Source organism: Cupressus sempervirens, chromosome 5, assembly GCF_028749045.1.
Source record: "Cupressus sempervirens isolate cs-2001-9-10 chromosome 5, ASM2874904v1, whole genome shotgun sequence".
In the NCBI taxonomy this organism is placed as follows: domain Eukaryota; kingdom Viridiplantae; phylum Streptophyta; class Pinopsida; order Cupressales; family Cupressaceae; genus Cupressus; species Cupressus sempervirens.
Window position 1 is genome coordinate 805,601,695 of NC_143122.1, and position 20,988 is coordinate 805,622,682.

The following is a 20,988-nucleotide window of genomic DNA, read 5'->3' on the forward strand; positions in this document are numbered from 1 at the left end:
TTGTAGAAAAAAATAGTTGAGCTCACCATTGGAGGTCTTAGAGTGTCCAGATGAGGTCCAAAAACTTAATGGAAGAGCTCTAGCACAATTTCAAGCCTATAGATCAAGAGCTAGCATTTTTAAAAAGTGGTTATAATAGCCAATTGGAGCAATGGTTCATGAGTTATGGCCTTCAAAAGTTATGCTACCAAAATTTCTAAAAGAATTTGTCAAAGATGTATTTGGCTAACTCTATGTGTATTGTAAAGGTCTATCAACCCTGGGTATTAAGTTTCAGCATCTAGAACCTTCCCAAGCGGCATAAAAATGCCTATTTAAGAAAGGCTCAAACATTGTCAAGGATAGCTCTAGGTGATCGTTCAAATCTTGTCTTGTAGATTATTGTAACGAAGGCACCCATCTAGGTTAGTATATTTTAATTGAGAATTTTGTAAATCTACATTTATGGTGCAAATAAGTAGTCCAGTGTTTTTCCTCATATTCGTTGTTATTTCTTTGTTTCAATTATGAGTTTATGGTTTCAAGTGGAGTTTGATGTTGTTGGTAGGGATTCACTAGTTTCTAATGTGGATGAGGATTTTTTGATGAAGTATTATGTTCAGTTTGTTCCTGGGAGTGAGCATGTTGATTGGATGGTTGAGATTTTGGTGTTTGACATATGGATGCCGATGTGGATGATGTACAGATTGGTTTTCTTGTGCCTGTTGAGGTGGAAACCTTTGGTGAAGATGAAGATGGTTGCAAATCTCTCTTTTGGCATCAAAGTGTGGGGCACACTTTTCTATCTACTTGGGGATTTTGATGCAGGAGCATCTTGCATGAATATATATATATATATATATATATATATATATATATATATATATATATATATATATATATATATATATATATATATATATAGAGAGAGAGAGAGAGAGAGAGAGAGAGAGAGAGAGATAAAAATTAGAGGAGAAATAATAAATAAAAAAAGGAAAAGGAGAAAAAGGAATTTCTATTTTTGAGGTGCCTAGGTGCTGGAAATAGAAAATTAAATAAATTGTTGTCATTTCATCTATCGAGGTGTGTAGGTAGAATTCTAGAAGTTTGTGAAAATTTTATCAAAATGATGCATTTAATATTTGTTGGGTCATGTAGTGGTTCTTAGTTGTAGTTGGGTGGGAATATTGTGTGTTTTTTGTTGAATATTTTCATGTTTTCATAGACCCTACTAAGCATGGCATCTTCCAGTAGCAAAACTAGGAAAGGATATGAAATGTTGGTTCAAGGAATCAATTGGAAGGCACCAAACTTCAAGTTGAGTTCGATAATTACAAAAGCACTTGACCCAACTAGAGCTCAATTGTAGACTCCATCCATGGTATTACTTATTTATGATATTCATTCATATTTTTTTGTTTGATGCAAGAACTTGGAACCCTAGAGATGGATGGTTCTCTGAATAATTTATGTGTGAATGTTGTGTTGAAACCTGAGCATCAACATTTGGAGACCAAGGGTTTAACACACATTTCGCATATGTGTTGAGACTTTCAAATAAAATGGATAAGGTTTATCCTTGGTCATGTACACAATGGGCAATTATGGTTGGAGCAACCTATTTAGATCACAAAGAAAATGATTCATAGAATCACAAGGCTCCCAATGTTGAACAAAGCCAAGACTACAAAAACAATAAGTCAGTAGAACTACAAAACAAGACTCTTGTTGAGTGGGATGGAAGAGGAATTAAGATTAGAGATGTAACTAAAATGGAACTAAAATTTGGAATTTATGTGATCACTCATAAGATTTGTAGCTCCAGTCATCTTAATAGCATGTCATGTGAGGTAGTTGATCTAGCTCTCAAAGTAGTGAAGAACAACATGACCCTTGACCTTGCCAAGTTCATGTTGAATCAGTTTGACAAGAATATGGAGAGCATCAAAACTTTCAAAAAAAATCCATTTAAGGTTGGTTCACTCTTAACTTTTTTATTCTTTTATGTGCAAAAAGTATTCCTTTCTAAAGGTTTAGTCATATGGAGAAAAGATGTACCAATTTTATATTAGATTTATGAATATATAGCAGAGAGGGGTGAAAATTTTGTTAGTATCATGGACAAATATTTTGATTTATTCAAGGAAAATATGAATAATAGATATAGAATACCAAATAAACTTATAGAAGACTAAAAGGATGGCATTTTTTCATGATAGACTATGACAAAATGTACATTCAAGCAGTCAAACCTAGAGTGGTGTGGGTTAAGCCCTTAAACTATGAGGTTAACATTGATGATACCAAAGATATCATTAAGGCACTATTGAATGAACCTATGGATCCCAAGGCCACATATTTTCATACTTATGAAGAAGCCAAGGTGAGGATAGAACTTGAAATTAAACTTTCTCAAGAAGTTAACAAAGGAAAGAAGAGGATAGTAAAGCTAAAGCAAGCAAGCTCCACTTTACTATTGACTAAAATAAAAAGAGATGATATGGAAGAAGATGAAGTACAAGATGAAGAAGAAGAAGAAAATTTTGAGGAAGAAGAGCCTATAAGGAACAAAGGTAAGGTTATCATAACCAGACCTAATAAGTCTTCTATTGATGCATTCACGAGAAGAGCACCAAAAACTAGGAAGAAATTGAAGATAGGTTAGGAGGATGTCAAGGAAATTATTTTCAAAAAGCCTCCACCTACATTTCAAGAAAAATTAAATGAAAGAAAAAGAAGAGATGGAATGGAAAAATTCAATTTTATCATATGTGAAACTAGGTATGTAGATGAGAAAAAGAAAGTTGAGGACAAAATTAGGTAAATGGAAGTACTCTCCTGATCAACTTGCATAGAAAATTCCCAATGAGCTAATGAAAGCAATCAAGCCTAGATGGGAGCATGCTAAGAAGACTATAAATGATATATTTGAATAGACTCTGAGATCACTCATACTGAGTCATAGTGACAAAGAGGTGAAAGAATATATGAAGAAAAATGAGGAAAAACTCACTCTTAAATTCAACATGTCTTGTGCTAATAAAAGACATAGAATTTGTGGTAAAATCTACCACTACCACATGGAAGAACATTTCTAGCCTTCATCAGCTAAGTGACTTCTTTGTTCATGTAAGTGATAAAGATGATGGAGATGACAAGGAAGATGATGAAAATAATGATGAAGAAGATGTGGAAACAAAAGATAATGTAAATTTGGATGATGAGGAGGAAGAACAAGAAGCTACAGAGGAGAATCTCCTCGAGATTCAAAGTATTGAGGAAATTGACCAAAAAAAAATTGCAGTAGCAAGATGGCCTCATTTGCACCTATATAGTTGAGTACCATATTGACTGAAGTGATCAACACTTCATCTACCAAGAAACAAGTGCCACCATTATCAAATTTTACAAGGCAACAAGGTATTTCTAATATCAGTGAAATATCTAATTTTGTTGCTAGGCCCTCTATTTCTACTATTGTTACAATTCCAAGTGTGCATATAGAAATTACAAGGATAGTTGAGAACAAGTGTCAACCAAGTACTAAAGTTTCAAATAAAGATAAAGTGTAAAGAAGAAGATATTGATCTAGATGAGGATATAGTTATCTCAAATCGGGATATCTCTACTTTGAATCCTGATTATATGAACATCATGGGTGAATTATTGCAAAAGAGAGCTAAGTAATAGAAGCTTAGAGAAGAAAAGAGTAGGGAAAACCAAGTGCTTGAAGATGTAAAGAACATATTTATAGATGCGCTAAATATTGAGGTTGATAGTACACAACATACTTTGGTTCAATTATTAGAAGTTAAATAAATTCAATGAATATCTGAATGGACAAGAAAAATTGCTACAAATAGCAGAGATAAAATTTAAGAACAAGGTATTGGAGCAAGTAACACATAAAATAGCAATAAAACAAGTAGAATTGTCTACTATTCTCAATTCATTGCAAACCTTTGGAAATAATGTAACCTCATTATTTATTAAGTTATGTGATAAATCTATCTTCACCCAAGGAATCAAGGAAACATTATCTAAGATAGATGAAGACTTGAAGGAAAGTGCACACTAGTTGTCACTTAACCCAAGCAATAGTTCTACTCAGTTTTCAAAGATTAGATATCTAAAAAATTCACAAGCAGAATTATTAAGTGAAGAAGCTAGGATAAGGGCCACATTTGTAGAAATCTAGGGCATGATTCTTCCCAACATGGATTCATTGCAAAAACACATTGTACATGTCAATACATGCATCCATGACAATAACTTCTCCATAGCTGATCACATGATGGAGTTATCACCAAAAGTACAAATTACATTACATGTAAGCAAGGTATTACAAGAAAATTGGCACTAGACGATGGCATTATTCTGAAGGTAAATTCTAACTTCTTTTCACATTTTGGCATTACCATGTAGTATACACCTTTTGTATTTATGTCAAAAAGGGGGAGAAGTATATATATATATGGGAGAGAAGCATAATATAAGATTAATTTATATATGAAGAATATTGGGAAAAGCATAATATGAGGTATATATGTGATATATGTATGGGGAGAAACATAATATTATATAGATACATGTATAGATAATCAGAAAACATTTTTGACAAAAGCAATTTTGAAAAATCTCAAAAATAGAGAATGTTATCGATTTGAAGACAAATGATGGAGATAAAAAGAATGTTTTCACCTTAAAAAATTGAGTATTTATGTTTGGATTGATAAGTGTTTTTTTCATTAATGCCAAAGGGAAAGATTGTTGACAATATGGTCAAGTTTGTCTATTAGTGACTTACACTTAATCAATTGGTTAATTAAATTTATCTAGAAAAATGCAGTGTTAACCAAGTAATCAAGTTACTACTAAGTTCTATAGTTGCTTTCAAGTTTCAAAATCTACATTCAGTTCATGCCTATTAGTATCTACCAAGTCGATCGGTGATAGTACAAACCAAGCTTCATAGTATTAACTGAGTTACATAATGTTAATCATGTTCTCTAGTGTCTACAGAACTTGTAGTTTCAATGATGTGAATCTAGTGTTGACCAATCCAAGAAGTTTCATCCAAGTGATTCTATTTATACCAAGCTTGTAGTGTTAATGTTGACTGAGCCATGCAAAGTCAACCAAGTGATTTACTTTATATGTTAAGTTTCATAGTGTTCACTGAGTCACAAGTGTTGACCAAGTTCAAGCTACATATAAGTGATTAGTATGAATCAAGCTTATACATCTATCAAGTGTGTAATGATGTTGAGTGTTTACAATGGCTATCAATTATCAAAACCTCACTAATTTTGTCTTCAAACCTCGAGTGCCAATAGTTGAGTCAACTTTGTGATCTTGATGGAAATCTATGTTGTAGCTAACTTTGATGAATTGTATTTTGGATTGGTATATATGTAATGTATTATATCACATCAAAATAATGAGAAGAAAGTATGAAGTGTATATAGAGAGAAAAAGTGTGAAAGCTACAAGTAGTAAAAGGGATAGAAAATATTTATCTATCACAACAAGGTGATCTTTACATTTCAAAGGAATCTGAACTAGAAAATTAGAGTTTGAAATCAAAGGTTAGCCACTGGTTCATCCTAATAGGTGTATCAATTAAATCCTTTAATAGGGTAGACTTAACATTCTTTGACAAATATATTTACCAAGTGCATACTTTATTGTATGTTTTGAAAATCCCTTCTCAAGGTGGACCTAACAGTCCAAAAGTGATCAATTGTAAGCCTTAACCGGCCAACTTTATACTATAATACTAAAGCTTGTGGGTATCATCCCCACCCTAGTTTGATTTTCTATTTGGAAGGTTTCTGGGTCACCATATCTTGTGTCAAAGTGTTATGAATATTTTACTACTTTCATTCTTTCATGCATGCAATTAGATCAAAATATTTTATGGAGGATTAGTTGGTGAAATAAGTTAATGTTTTATTGGTTCTTGATCCACACCCCCCCACCCCCTCGGCAAACTTTCCTACCTCATATTTCCAATGGTTCTCTACAAGATAATCTATTGGCTATTTTGGAGGTCTTTTCGGGAACTACTAGGTTTCTTTAAACCAATAGTAGGATACATAACAAAAAAATAAGACTAAGGACTAGCTAGATCCTATATTCAATAGTATTAATCTTAGCTCTAGACCAATTTCAATAGAGTACAAAGGAATCTCTACACTTTAGGCTTTATAGGGCCAAGGCGGGTACATCTTAGGGATGGAAATGATTTATTTTATGATTCTTCTTGAAAAACTCACTCACTCACACTCTTCTTTTTAGATTAATCCCCTATAACATAAAATGGTCAATATTCTTCTTGGATTTGCAATTGGTTCCTTGATTACAATAGCTAAATATAACTCAAAGTAGAACAATTACAAATAAGAAATGACCAATAATTTAATTCTTCATTACAGAATGGAAATTTGATTTTAATTGATTTATGTTGTGCAATCACATGAACATATCAACTTGTAACTAAATTAATTCATCAATACCTTATCCATTGTTGACATTCAGTCAAGTTTGTTATTAGCGACAATACTTATTTACATTCTATATGGTTATCAAGCTCATTGAATAGTCTACAGTGTTAAACGAACATAGCCACCAAGCATTCTAGTGGTTACTAAGTGAATTTAGTTAGTGAGAAGTACAATAGTTCAAACTAAGTAGAATCAGGTGGTGTGAAGTTGAGAAGTTCAACTCAAGTAGTTCAATGGTTACCAAGCTTTGTAGTTTCTACTGAACTAGCATTTCATGTGAAGCAAAGTTAGTGTTAAATGAGCTATGTGAAGATTAGTGTTTATTGAGTGCAGTCATGGTAAACAAGTAACTTGGTTTCTACCAAGTTACACAATATCTACCAAGTCACCAGTGTAGGCCAAGTTTGAGAATACTCTAAGATGACTAGTATGGACCAAGCTTCTACTTCTACCAAATGCATGATGATTTTGAGTAGTGATAGTGGATGTCATGTATCAAAACTTCACCAAGTCAATCTTTAGAACTTGAGTGTCTTCATTTGAGCTGACTTTGTAATATTGGTGTTAACTTATATATTGGCCGACTTTGTAATTATGTAAACTAGATTGATATATATGTAATGTATTGTATAATATCCAAAAAGAGAAAGTAAGCAAGCAAGTATGAAATGAGAAAAGAGTAAGAAGGATAAATGTGTGAAATAGAAGTTGTAGATGCTAAAAAATGGTCTACATCTACAATTCCATCAAAATGAAGCTCCATTTGACATAGAGCCCACTCTTTGAAAGTAGAAATTCTTCACTTCATTCTAACTCGTCCACATCTCATCTCTTTCATCTTCTTTCATTCATGTCTTCATTCATCACCATTATCATGTGTTCTGATGCACCAAATCAACTTCATCTTGCATTCCTACATTCTGGCACTATCCTACACTGTCTGTCAACCTTCTAGGGCTTTCCACCTAGTCCAACCTCAGTCAGACCCTTGTTTGACCAATTTTGACCAAATGTGACCATGATTGACTAATTTCACTCATGTTCTAACCTCTTTCCACCATTTGGGGCATGCACACAAAATTTCAAGTCATTCCAAGTCCAGTCGGGCTATTTTTGGCCCTTGAAGCCTTCTAGGGCACAATCTACACCTTCTGAGTGCACTTAGGGTTCCCAAGTGCACCATGGATGCACTTGGTACTCCCATCGTTCACTTGGGCTTACCAAGTGCACATTGGGTACAATTGGGTGCATTTTGGGCACACTTGGGGTAGTAGGATGCGTAGAACTACTCTTGGAGCCCCTATGTTACACTCTAGAGGTCATAACTTTTGCGTTTCAACTCTAATTTTTGAATTGTCAGTTGCATTGGATTTGTATCTTCATTGTGAAAAAATTGAGCTATCACTTTCCTTATTTGGTCACTATCTTGAGTGGCAACCCTTGAAAGTACTCTCGGGCCCCTAAATCAACATCACTTTCCATACTAATTCATCCCATTTTCTAATTCCACTAACTCTGATCTTTTGGCCATCCTGATTGTATCTCAACAGTGTCTATCATCATTCATATCCTCTTTCACATCAATTTCACATCATTTTGGAACCATTTCAACATCATTAGAAACCATTTTAGATCAACTCAAAATCACCCCAAATCAACTTAGCATCACCAAAAATTAGTCCTAATCAACTTAGAATGGGTAAAAATCTCAAATAAATCATCATCTATCAAATCCTAGGCATTTTTGTGCCTTTCAATTCCTTGGAAACCTATCAATCTATCAAATCTTATCAATTTGACCTTAGTACTGTCATGGCTCTCAGTACTAGGTCAAACTATCATTCATGTCTTCTGATATTTGACATCATTGAGTCTTTCAATGTCAAATCATGGCATTATCAACCATTTTAATAATATTGATAGTGTCCATCGATGTTATTATGATCAACCATATTAATCAATCTCAATCTTGTAGCATTTACAACATCGGTTAAATGTTGCATATCTTTAATTTGTGTCATGTGTCCTTGGCATATTAATCAATTGATCAATTTGACCATGGCTTTGGTCTATCCATCATCATCCTATTGAATTTGTATCATCATCACATTTTCATCAAAGGATATTCTCACACTTATTTAATCAAACTAACCAATCATCTACTAATTTTCTCTATAGGATTAAACAACCCATAATTTAGTCCTATGTCATTTCACTAATTATTCTTCTTAAGTAACCTTCTCAATTAATTGATATTTTATTAATTAATTGGTTCATCATTTGCAAACCATGGAAATGCTCAATTTCCTAAGTCATATTTTCTATTGGTCTTAGAATGGTTTTGACATTTGAGTGTTAACACACTTAAAAATTTCTACATTGAAGCCGAGTACACTATGTATGCCAAGCCATAGTATGTGCTGAGTTAGATTTCCAATAGGTACCAAGTGACTTTAGGTGCTAAGCATTATACAGGTGCCAAGTGATATATAGGTGCTGAGTCACAATTGATGTTGAGCAAGTTAGAACATTGCATATGTCGAGTAAGCCAGAGAAAAATGCAATAGATGTCGAGCAAAATAGGATAGTATATTTGTCAAGCACCAATAGTCCAATATGTTTTGAGTAACACAGAATTAGCATATGAGTTTGTGCCCTCACAAACTCAGATGTAAACCATTTTTGGAGCCAACATAGAAGGATTTCCATGCCCTAAATTTGCGAGGCAAGAACTCAACCAATTTTTTTTTTTGAAAGGTATGCTTAAAGAACTATGCATGTTTAGAATTTTCAATAGCTAGGTGTTTCCTTAATGCAACCACTCAATATTATTGATTTGTGGTTATGCCCATTTGGTCTTGCATTTTTCAAGCATCTAATAAATGATGAACCTCAAGTTGGTTGATAGAATATCCAATTCTAGTCCATGTTGTGATCAAACAACTCAGGCTAAACATTACTTCGTGCTTTCACAACATTGTTGCATTGTCAGAACCAGATGTCACAACAACTTATCACCCTAGTGCACATAATGTTGACAAGGTGTAGGTGATTCTTTAGAATACTTATCAACAAATACTTGTTATACTACTTCCTATTTTATCTTCTCATTTATTATTGTTATTATTTATTCACAGTTTAACTCTTCCTACACTAGCTTACATGCTTCTAATAATTATTGCATACTAACAAGGAATTTCCATTAGCCTCTTTTGTTATTCAATGTGCGGTCTCATGTATAATCAACTTCCTCTATGATACCTAATGTTAATTGAAGATATTAGGTTTCTTATTATAATTATTTATATCCATCATCAAGTTGAATGTACGTACTCATACCTTGACTAACTTATTATCTTATTTTTACTATTATTATTATAATATTTATTATTATTTTATTTTTATTTTTTTGGCCATATATTATTACTAGCTAGATCTTTTGACATGCTTACTAATCTCTAACTTGATTGTTAATCTTACCCAAAATATTTTATCATTAATTAAATCTTGCACTTATCTTCCAAATTTAACCATACCATTATACTTGCTAACTACCATTTTACTTATTACTAAATTTAAATACAATCCTAATTTCTTCCTAACTCATAACTCAAATATTTTATTAACACTAACACCTAAAAACATTACTTTCCTACCTTATTTAATGATGGCATATTGTTGTTCATTCCATTCCAATATATGTATGCTCTATCAAATATAGAATGCCACTCAAATGAGATAATTTCTATCTGAATATTATTTAGTATATGAATGTAATGGTTCACATTGTTCCTATATGGAATTATGTTTATTATTTTAGTCAAATAATTATAATATGAGGATGGTGGGTAACCTGCCCCCTAACCTAGGTGGATTCATTTCACTATTAGTTATGAATTGTATGTGGTTATACATTTGTCCATTGTGATTCGTCAATTTTCATACAATGTCAATTAACTATCCAACTTACTTACTACTTAAATAGAATAGCACACTACTTAACTCTTACTATGATAATGCTAGCTACTAATTATAGTTTTAAATTACATAATTCCTTTCCTACTAACTATTTCTATTCACATGCTTCCCATTTCTCATTATCCCTAAACAATTTATTTACCAATATTATTTATATATTAGACTAACCCCTAAGATTTCCTCTCTAGATAAAAATAAACAATGTTCATTTATCTACATATCCTTATCACACATTAACCCTCTTAAGAGATTAAACTCCAATGTTATCCTAACCATCCAAACAATAGAACAAATTAAAAGAGTTCTTACTATCCTATACCACTACCTTCCTACCCTAAACACTTTCCAACCTTATCTTTTAACACCCCACACTCATAATTTCTATCATAAATCACTGGTTGGTATGAAGAAGTTGGCATGTGTAAAGGAGCTAGGAGAGGTGGCATATCTTCCTTGGGCAACCTGCCTTAGCATGCCTAGGAGAAGGCGCCATAAAGAAAGGGAAGAAAGCATGTTTTATTATAAACATAGAACTCCTTTTTTCTTAAAAACAAAACATTTCTTCCCAAGTTGATACATGGCTCATGCACAGGAACCAAGGTCTATGCGAGCAAAGAGATCTGTAGCTAGTGGAGGCACCTTGGTTAAGGCAACGTCTATATAGCCAAAAAAATGCACTTCCTTACGAAGGAGAGGACTTAGATTTTTTTTTTGAAAAGTAAAAAATAATAATGTAAATGGAGTACATTTTTGTGGCTTTATAGCCACGAGCCTTGGTTAAGGTGAAAGGTGGTTTGCTTGCAGCGTCCACCAGTGATGAGTGGGTAGGGGCGGTTTTCCAAGCTAGGCTCCTTTTCTTGTATGCTAGGGTATTTTTTTTAGAGGTTAATTGATTTTGGCTTGTTAGAGGTGTATAAGGGGTATAGTCTTATGAGGTACTTGTAACCATTTATTATTATTATTTTTTAACCATTAACACCTAGTGTTAAGGGGGTATAGCCCTGACATGATTTATGCACACAAATTTATTTGAGGAAGAATATGACAAGGAGCATTTCTTTTTTTTTTTAGTGAAGCTTTAGAAGATAACATAGTTTACCACTATTATTATTTTTTTGTGAGAGGTGAATAGTATATAATATATCTTTTTATTCAAGTGGATGATTCTAGAGAATATTCCTTGACGATATTTTAATGGACTGTAATAGAGAGGTGTTATTTTTCCTATTCCTCATACAAAATCAAGAGAACAAATATGCATCTACAACAAGTTTCTCTTCTTATGAATTTTAGCCTTTACATATGTTAAATTTCTTCCCTGCATACCTAGAACATTTAAGGAGTAAAACTGATGACTTGCTAATGTTTTCTAATCTAGCATTTTACTAAGACTATCAAGATACAATAATTCCTTCTATTTAATTTTCTTCTTCTATAGTCTAGGGTACTTATAATTACTTGATATGTTTGATGGTCTAAATAAATGGACTTATTGATCCATTTAGAAAATAAACCCAATACAAAAGTACATACAAAAAGCATGAAAAAAGTCTTATATGGACAAATTGATTAATCTAATTTATAAGTAATAAAACTTGGTAACCCATTTGATCGAGATCTAACATTGTACTCACTTGCAAGGATTCAATTCAATGATGGATATATGATCATTATTCAAGAGAGGTGAAAAGATAACAACATTCCATGAAAAATAATTCTCCTATTAATACAATTCTTCCATGATAATTGGATTCAATCTTGCAATTTACATAGGAGTGAAGAAGCACAATAACTTAAGGAACCAAGATACCGACCTTCCTACACACAATGCAAGCTTCTACGAATAGTTCTTACAATACCCCAAAGGGTGATAGGAATCTTCTTATCAACATTACATAATGTACAAATCTCTACACAAGATGATACACAATCCTACTAGTGAGTGACAAATGAATAGGAGCAATATCAACACTCTTACAATCACAAATGGATACACATAAAAAGATGGAGTTTTCTGCTCCATTATCAACCAACTACTACAGTATTTCCTTCTCTCATGCAATGAAATCTTAATGACTCTTAAGTATCCAAGTGCATCAAAAAAACCTGCAAAAAAAATCAAAATAATATAGAACCATGGGAGCTCACCTCCCAACCTAGGCTTCTAAGAAGCCACCCACTGAGAAGGAGAAACAAGAACCAAACAAGTTACACACGTACTTCACAAAACTTTTCATGAAAACACAACACAAACACAATCAACACCCTCCCATGGCTTGCACAATGATTCACCATTGGAAGCATAAAATGTTGGGTGAAGGTTGGCTCTTCAAAGAGGAGATATTATAACATAAACAACATATTGCCAATGCATTTTGCCTCTCAAGGCTACAATAACATAATAACATATTGCCATTGCATTTGCCTCACAAGGCCTTTAAAACATATCATCTCCTCCTCATTCACCAAAACCTCATTATACTTCCCAATCGACACCTCCTTGTACCTCCCAAAACAACAAGATTCATGGCCTTAATGGAGCCCATACTCCATGATATTAACAAACCCTCTTCATGAGGTAATTTTCTCAACTGAATGTCAAGCCCAACTTATGCCTTTCACCCAAGGCTTCTCTTCCCTCCCAAGGGTGAGTGAAGCCTTCACACTCATAAACACATTCAATACTTACACTCAAACAAGAAAACAAAGGAGAAGAACAAGAAAATAAAAACCAAGAACAAGAAAAGAAAAACCAAGGGAAAATCTTCAAGATCACAAGACACATTCACCTCTCCACAACACAATGAAAAAGGTCATAACATAATATTCACATTACAATGCATACTCCATAGATAACACTTCACACTTGTAGATTTCTTTACAATACTCAAGAATTAGAATGACGCATATTTTTAAACACTAACCTTCGTCCAAGCTAGGGTAATGATAGTTGTAGTAGACCTCCCTTTCCCTTCCAAAATCTAACTGTCTTTAAACTTAGAGAGTGGATGGACACCCCCACTAGTTTGTCAAAGATCCTATAATAAGGCTTTCTCACTAACCATTTTTAGCAAAAACACTAATCCATCCCCCCTTACAAACTTGTCTCCTCTGATTTTTCTATATTTGACTTAGTGGGAACATGGAAGAGAACACATGTGACAAGTCCATTTTCGAATTGGTGGAAGAATGCATGGATAAAGGGGCCCTCTAGGCTGTCTAGTCACTATCATGGTCAAAATTAGGTCCCTAACATATTATGCTATCACGTGGAAAGCTTATTTTCACATAAAGGACACTTTGGGACCACCTAATGACCCTTCATCACCCTAGTCAAGTCTAGATTCGAATTTCTTATGATTGAAACCCATCCTTCCCTTGTCAAGTGGGTTTAATTACTTATTAATAGGGTAATTAGTTTTAGGGTAAATTACCATCATGTTCCAACCCAAAATGATATGTCAATCACACACAAAATTCACAAGTTTTAAGTGACACATAAAAACACATTCACCTTACCATGACAAACCCCTATTTTATCTTTATGATTAAACATCTTTACAAGAAAGAAACCTTACATTTAAGAAGAAAAATACTTTCACAATGAGGCTTTTGAACCTTCGAAAGATTCACCCTGGTTAAATTGTGTTCACATAGGTTTGGAACTTGTTTCCCCCCAAAGTATCCATGGTTCCAATTTCTACACATTAAATTCGAGCATCAATAGTCCAATGAAATATTATAGAAATATATAAAAGTAAGTGCAGAATAATTCAATATCACAAAATTCGCATTAACATATACAATTAATTTTCATCTAATCATTTTCATAAAATATTCAAAACATTGAAATATAAAATATGTGTATCAACATTTACCTTTCTTATCATAACTAAATTACCATTCTAAACTCTATCACCATACCTATAATCATGAAACACTGAAGTCATATATACTAAAAATGTATAAAATAGATCTTAGTATAAATATGTCTTAAACACAAATCACTAATATGAGGAATTTTTAACAAGTATCCATTCAATCAAGTTAAATTTAGCGACATTCCTAGCAATAACTCTTTATCACATTATGAGGGATTTTTGTGTGAATTTTCTAGGGTTAATTACTTAGACTATTGGAATGTTCCATAATTATGTCATACCAGATTCCGAATGTGACCATATGTCTTGTTGGCATTATAACCTACATTCATTTTTGTTCTTACTAAAGTGAATTTTAATTTATCTTTCCTAATTGTTTGGTGGGTCACACCTAGAATCTCGTGACCAAGTTCTTAGCTATAACATATTGAGTCTCATCTTTCATGTGGTCTCATCTATTCATCCTTGATATTATTGAATGAGTATTATGCTTATAATAGCCAAAATCCTCTTTAGTCTCTAATTGGTAACAAAAATATTAATTCTAACTTAATTAACTCCTAATCATATTTATTTCATCAAGATCCATTTAGGGTACTAGTGTGGGCCTTACAAGGATTTTGAAGGATGCTAAGGATAAGAATAAATCTTTTATATTTCCTATGCAATTAGCATGCAGCCAATCAAAAAATGGAGAAGGCATGCAACTAATGAAAAAAATGCAAGGAATGAGTAGGAACTCAAGATTCAATATGGATCATAGATCCACACCTAACCCTAAGTCCATGAAGTCTTTATAAGAAGGCTTAGACCCCATGATTGTATGTTGCAAAAGGGAAGTCAAGGAAGTTGCTAAGAAAATAGAAAATTGTAGAACAAGAGTAAACAACAAGGGCATCATAGACCTATTGAATTGAGCAGCAATTACACATTTATTTGATTAGAATAGAACAAGGGATACAAACAGATATCAGGTCAAGCAAGGATCACATTAGAGTGAGTAGATCAAGTGCCTAAAATAAGCAATTGAAGATTGTAAGAGATTAGGTCAAATGATTTCTAATACTCTCTTAACATTGTATTAAATAGTGAAAACCCTATGTTGATAGGTTATCTTAACAGCTATTTTGTAAATCCTTTGAAGATGTAACTAAATCCTTTTAATAGGGAGACACTTCATGTAATTTGTTTGTAAATCCTTTAACTAGGTCACTATTAACACAGTGTAAAGCCTTTGATAGGGTAGGCATTTCATAGGACAGACCATTAGAAGTGGTCAAACAATTATTGTTGTAGTAATTTTTGTGGGTATCATCCACACCCCAGTTTTACCTTCTTATTCCTCGAGGGTTTCTGGGTTACCAAATCTGATGTTATGTGTGTTAATGCATGTGTTTGCTTTATGTTTATTTAATATGTTTATATGCATGTAGTTTACTTTTAGTTATTGGTTTTAAAGGAGTTGAAAATGCTAAAGTGTGGTACTTCATATTCACCCTCCCTCTTAGAAGTACTCTTCCCATTTTGAATATTTCAACAATTGGTATTAGAGCCTAGTTCTCAATAGGAGAAGCCTAACAGCTTAGAGAAAAGGTCTAAAGATGGAAGTCTTCAAACTTGGAAAGATCATATACAATCAAGTGATTGATGTGTGCCTCACTCTACACAAATTGGAAGAAGCCAAAGAAGAATTGAGAAAGTCCTTAAAATGAAGGAAGGATATAGCCATAGCTAAAAATGACATACACTATGAGGAGATTGATACTGCACAAGTGTTTTCCAATGTAGATTCCAAGGAATTTGATGAGACAATAGTTGAATTGATGGAGAAAAATAGAGCACAAGCTAAAGAAATCAGAATACTCAAGCTTGAACAAGAATCAGAAGCCATAATGCTTTGTGAAGAGACTAAAAAAAAAAAAAAAAGAGCCATTGAAGACAAGGTCATGATAGTAGAAATTTTCAAAAAACCCAATGAGGCTATCAAGTACTTTGAGCAACTACTAAATCACCAATGCCTAGTAATGATACTTCAGGACTTGGTTACAATAGCACTGAGCAAGGAGAATCATCCAAGATTGTAGAAGAAAGGAGTAACAAAGGTAAGAAAACTAAACATACTTTTCATTTCTATGGTAACAAGGGACATACCTCTAATGTATGTAGGAGCAAGAATAATCATCAACATGATAAGCCTAAAAATGCAAGCTTTTTTCATAAGTGCAAAAAGCAAGGACATCAAGCACATGAATGTAGAACCAAGACCATGAGGACACCAAGATTTGAAGGTCACTACTACAACTACAAAAAATATGGACATAGAGCATTTGAATGTAGATCAAAGCCTATGTGGACACCTAATCAGCCTACAAAAGGAAACAACCATAGTCATCACTACAACTGGAGTACTGACACATTCCTGAAAATTGCATAAGAACACAATTTAGAGGGAATTATAGTAGATGGTTAAGTTAAACTACATGTTTTAGTTTCTTGAAAACTAGTCATATCAGCAGGAATTGTCCAACAAAAGTCAAAAGCACCTAAGACATAAGTCAACAAAGGGAAAGAGAAGGTTGATGTTGAACAAATAAGAGGGCAAATGAACAAAACTTGGAAGAAGAAAGATGAGTGCAGCACATCAAATAGAAAGATGACTTCACCCAAGAGCTCAAGTGATCACATCTCATCCAACTAAATAAGAATAGGTGTATGAAACTAATATACAAAGTTATATCATACATCAGTGCCAGGACAAAGAATTACTACAAGGAAGAAATCTACATGAGCAATGATGCAAAGTTAGAATTTGAAGATTTTGCAAATACTAAACTACCCTCAAATGCCAAGTAAAGCTCCAATGGATGTTGAGTTTCTAATATTGACTAAGTTGATAGTTGAAGCCAAGTGAAATAGAAAACTAGCAGAAGCCAAGTAAACAAAATACAATGGGAGCTGAGCCATGGTGAAATCTTCAAGTGCTGAGTTTATAGATGTATGCACTAAGCATTTAAAGCTAGGTATTTATAGGTATAAGGTCAAATTTTGATCATTTTCATGCCATTTAAACATAAATAAAAGATAAAAAGGAATGCAAGAGCAATCATACAGCAACCTTGAAGCCATTTGCATCGATCTCAACAATGATTTAGCATACATTTCAATGATCTAAGGTATTTATCAAGTGCTAAGCTATGCAATGTTAAAGTTTTTAATACATTAAAACCCTAGTTTAGTATAATGGCTTGTAGTTGAAGAAATCCCAAAGGAAAGGAAGATCATGAGGTCTAGTTAGTTAGTAATGAGGTAAAACAACCCAAGTTTAGGCCAATCCCTAAAGTTGCCTACAAAAATGATCCAGCTGGCACATTGTCCATCATTGTACCAAATGTTGTCATGGTACAAGATGTGAGAAAGTGTTATAACTTCAAGATAGGTGTGGTAGGTAGCCTTGAGATATTCCAAGCCTATGAAAAACTATGTTAAAATAAATTTCTAAAGGATAAATTCCAAATAGTCAAGAAAAAGGGTTTGACCAATGCCCTAGTTTACCCTATAGGTTTCAAAATTGAATGAATATGGATTGTGCTCAAAAAAACTCACAATGGATGTTTGTGGTTGGAAACAGGACTAGTAAAGATTACAAAAAGGATAGTGCATAGGGTTACAGGTTTCCCAACCCTAGATTGGCCTAAGACCCTGCATAGTGATTCCAGAGAGATCATTAAAATGAATACAAGAGCCAAATGGAAAAAGAGGGGTATGACTATTGATACTATAACTGATCCTCTTCTAGATTTTTTAGTGAGAGTGATTTTTCATAAATTCTATGAATCCAACAGATTGAATAGTGTGCCATGTATAGCTGTTGATGTAGCCAACAAACTAGTAAAGAAAGATCACACATATCATCTGTTAGAACTAATGTTGCAACAAATAAATGAAAAATGAGGAGCAACAAGGAGATTAAAATATGCTCAATGCAAATTTGGTTCAATTCTTATGTGTATATTATTTTATGTTATGGAAGAGTTTCCTTCTATTGGAAAGGTGAATTGGAACCCTAACAAAACTATAATTACACAAATCAATGGGTTCATTAATTAGATGGTTGAGAATTTAGAGGCCCAAATGACAAGTGATTTTGAGGATTTTAAGAAATCCATGAAGCAAAGGGTGAGACTACTAGTTTCCCTAGAGGGAAAACACAACAATGACATGCTTTTTGGTTGACATTGATTATACCTACATCTAGGCAGAAATACCAAGAGTAAGATGGCTAAGGCCATTGAGATAAGAGCTTGATATAGATGAAGCCTCAGCAGCAATCATAGCATTTCTTGCAGAAGAGATAGATAAGGAAGCTCCTAACTTTGGCACATATGATGTTGTCAAATCAAAAGTTGAAACTAAATTGAGGAAATCCTCTATTATTAAGAGGAAAGATAAATTAGTAAAGAGGATAAAGAAGAAATTTGGAGCAAATATTGAAGGAGAAGCAAGTAGTGAAGAAGAAGGAGGAGGAGGAGAAAGTGAAGAAGAAGAAGAGCAAGGGTAAGGCCCAATGGAGTTGACCTAGGGCTTAAGAGAAGAGAAGGAAGAAGGTACCAAGGAAGACGAAGCCAAGGAAGCATGTACACTAGCCAAGAAAAAGAAAAGAAAGGCTAAAACTTAGCCTCTAGCTCAACCCAAGCCCAAGAAGGTCACTAGGCCTGCACAAGCCAATCCAACACTAGCAACAAGAGCTACCATAAGGGCATCCACACAAAATGACAAAGAGGAAAAAAAAAGAGAAGAAAAAGGCCACTAAATTATGGAAAACAATTTACAAAATAACTGATGAGAAGGAAGAGGAAGCAAATAAGGTAGAGGCTAGTACCAAGGCAAAAAAATATAAGAAAAGAAAGGAGAGGAAGAGAAGGAAGAAACAACAAAAGTAGATGAAGAAAAGAAGAAAGAGGAGGAAGAAACACAAAAGGAAGAAGATATGGCAATAGAGGGATAGCAATAAGAAGAGGAACAAAGTGTTGAAGACATACAAATACCACCTCCTAGCCCTCCTCATGTAATCATCACACCTACAGATGCATTAATTATTAAGGATGTTCCTAACAATTCAGCTCAGAACATATATCCTCTGACTATAGAGGATCTCTCCAAGATTCTTCACCTATCCATTCTACAAGAATAATTATGCACAAAACCTATATTGGTGAGTGTGGATGAGCTAAAAAAGGTAGTAGTAGAACCAAAATGAGACAAGGTGAAACCACAAGAATCACCTTTCACCTATACAACTACTAGCACTAAAATTTTGATGCTTCCACCACCAACAACAATAGGTGATGCTTTATAGAAGCCAAGCATAGAAGAAGGGAAGTCTAATGAGAAGGAGGATATATCAAAGGAAAAGGAGTAGGTCGCTATTCAAACATTGGTAGAACTACCAAAGACATGAACTCCTACAAAGACTCTTCAGAAGCAAAGCACTGAAGACATATCTTTACAAATCTCAACACCAGGCTCAAGCTCAACCAAAGTGGCCAGGGTACTTCATTATGGAGACCCTGAGCTAGATGAAGACATAGTCATACTTTCCTATGACTCAAATACCATCACCATGGATTAGATCATGGAAATGCAAGATGCTTTAAATAGAAGGAAGAGGTAGGAAATACTCAGAAAAGAGTATAAACACAAGCAAGAATTGCATGAGATTAAGGACATCTTTATGGATGCCTTCATCTTGGAGTCACCAAATGAAGCAAAGACCATAATAGAAAATCTATCTAATATAATTGACTAGGTGACTAGTGAAGACTAGGATACAAATATTAAACTTATGGAATGGTTTGAAAGAAAATTTTAGGGGAAGGTGAATGAGAAAATATCAAGTGCTATAGCACTTGAATAGGTAAAATTGGCGAAGAAAATTGACAAGGTCAAAGCTATACTCAAGAACATTTTCACATTGTACAAAAATTTGTGTGATTTCTCCAACTTTACACAAGAGACAAATCAAAGGATATTGAGCTTGGAGAGAAATTTGAAGATTTCTAGCATGCAACTACCAAGGTATCCAGTGCAAAGTGAGAAGCATTTTTCCCAATTGCTTCACACTCAAAGAGAGTTAGTTGCATTAGCAAGTGATGAAGCCAATATAAAGGCCAAATTAATGTAGATTCAATCCTCCATAACCCCACATTTGGAGGTTCTCCACAAAGAGCAAGTCTATCTTGAAACTGTCTTAAAGAAAGATCCTAATCTTTCTAAATTAGATGGACTTGTACATCTTGCTACAAAGACTGCCATCCAACACAAGTCACTAGACATTTCTTTGGAGAATTGGGATGCAGATTTGAAAATAATAATGATGGTGAACAACACATTTTAGGTAAAATATGGTATTACTCCTTAGAGCCCTTTGACACAAGTGTTAAAAAGGGGGAGAAATAATAGTAAGAAAAATATATCTAAGGGGGAGAATACTAAATTTTGATTATATTCTTTCATGGGGAGAAATAATGTTTTGAGGGAAATATGAATAAAGATAGAAAGTACAAAAAAAATCAACAAAATTGCTCAACGCACAGGTACAAGGTAAAGACAAAGAGCATCAGGCACATCTAGCACAAAATTTTGGG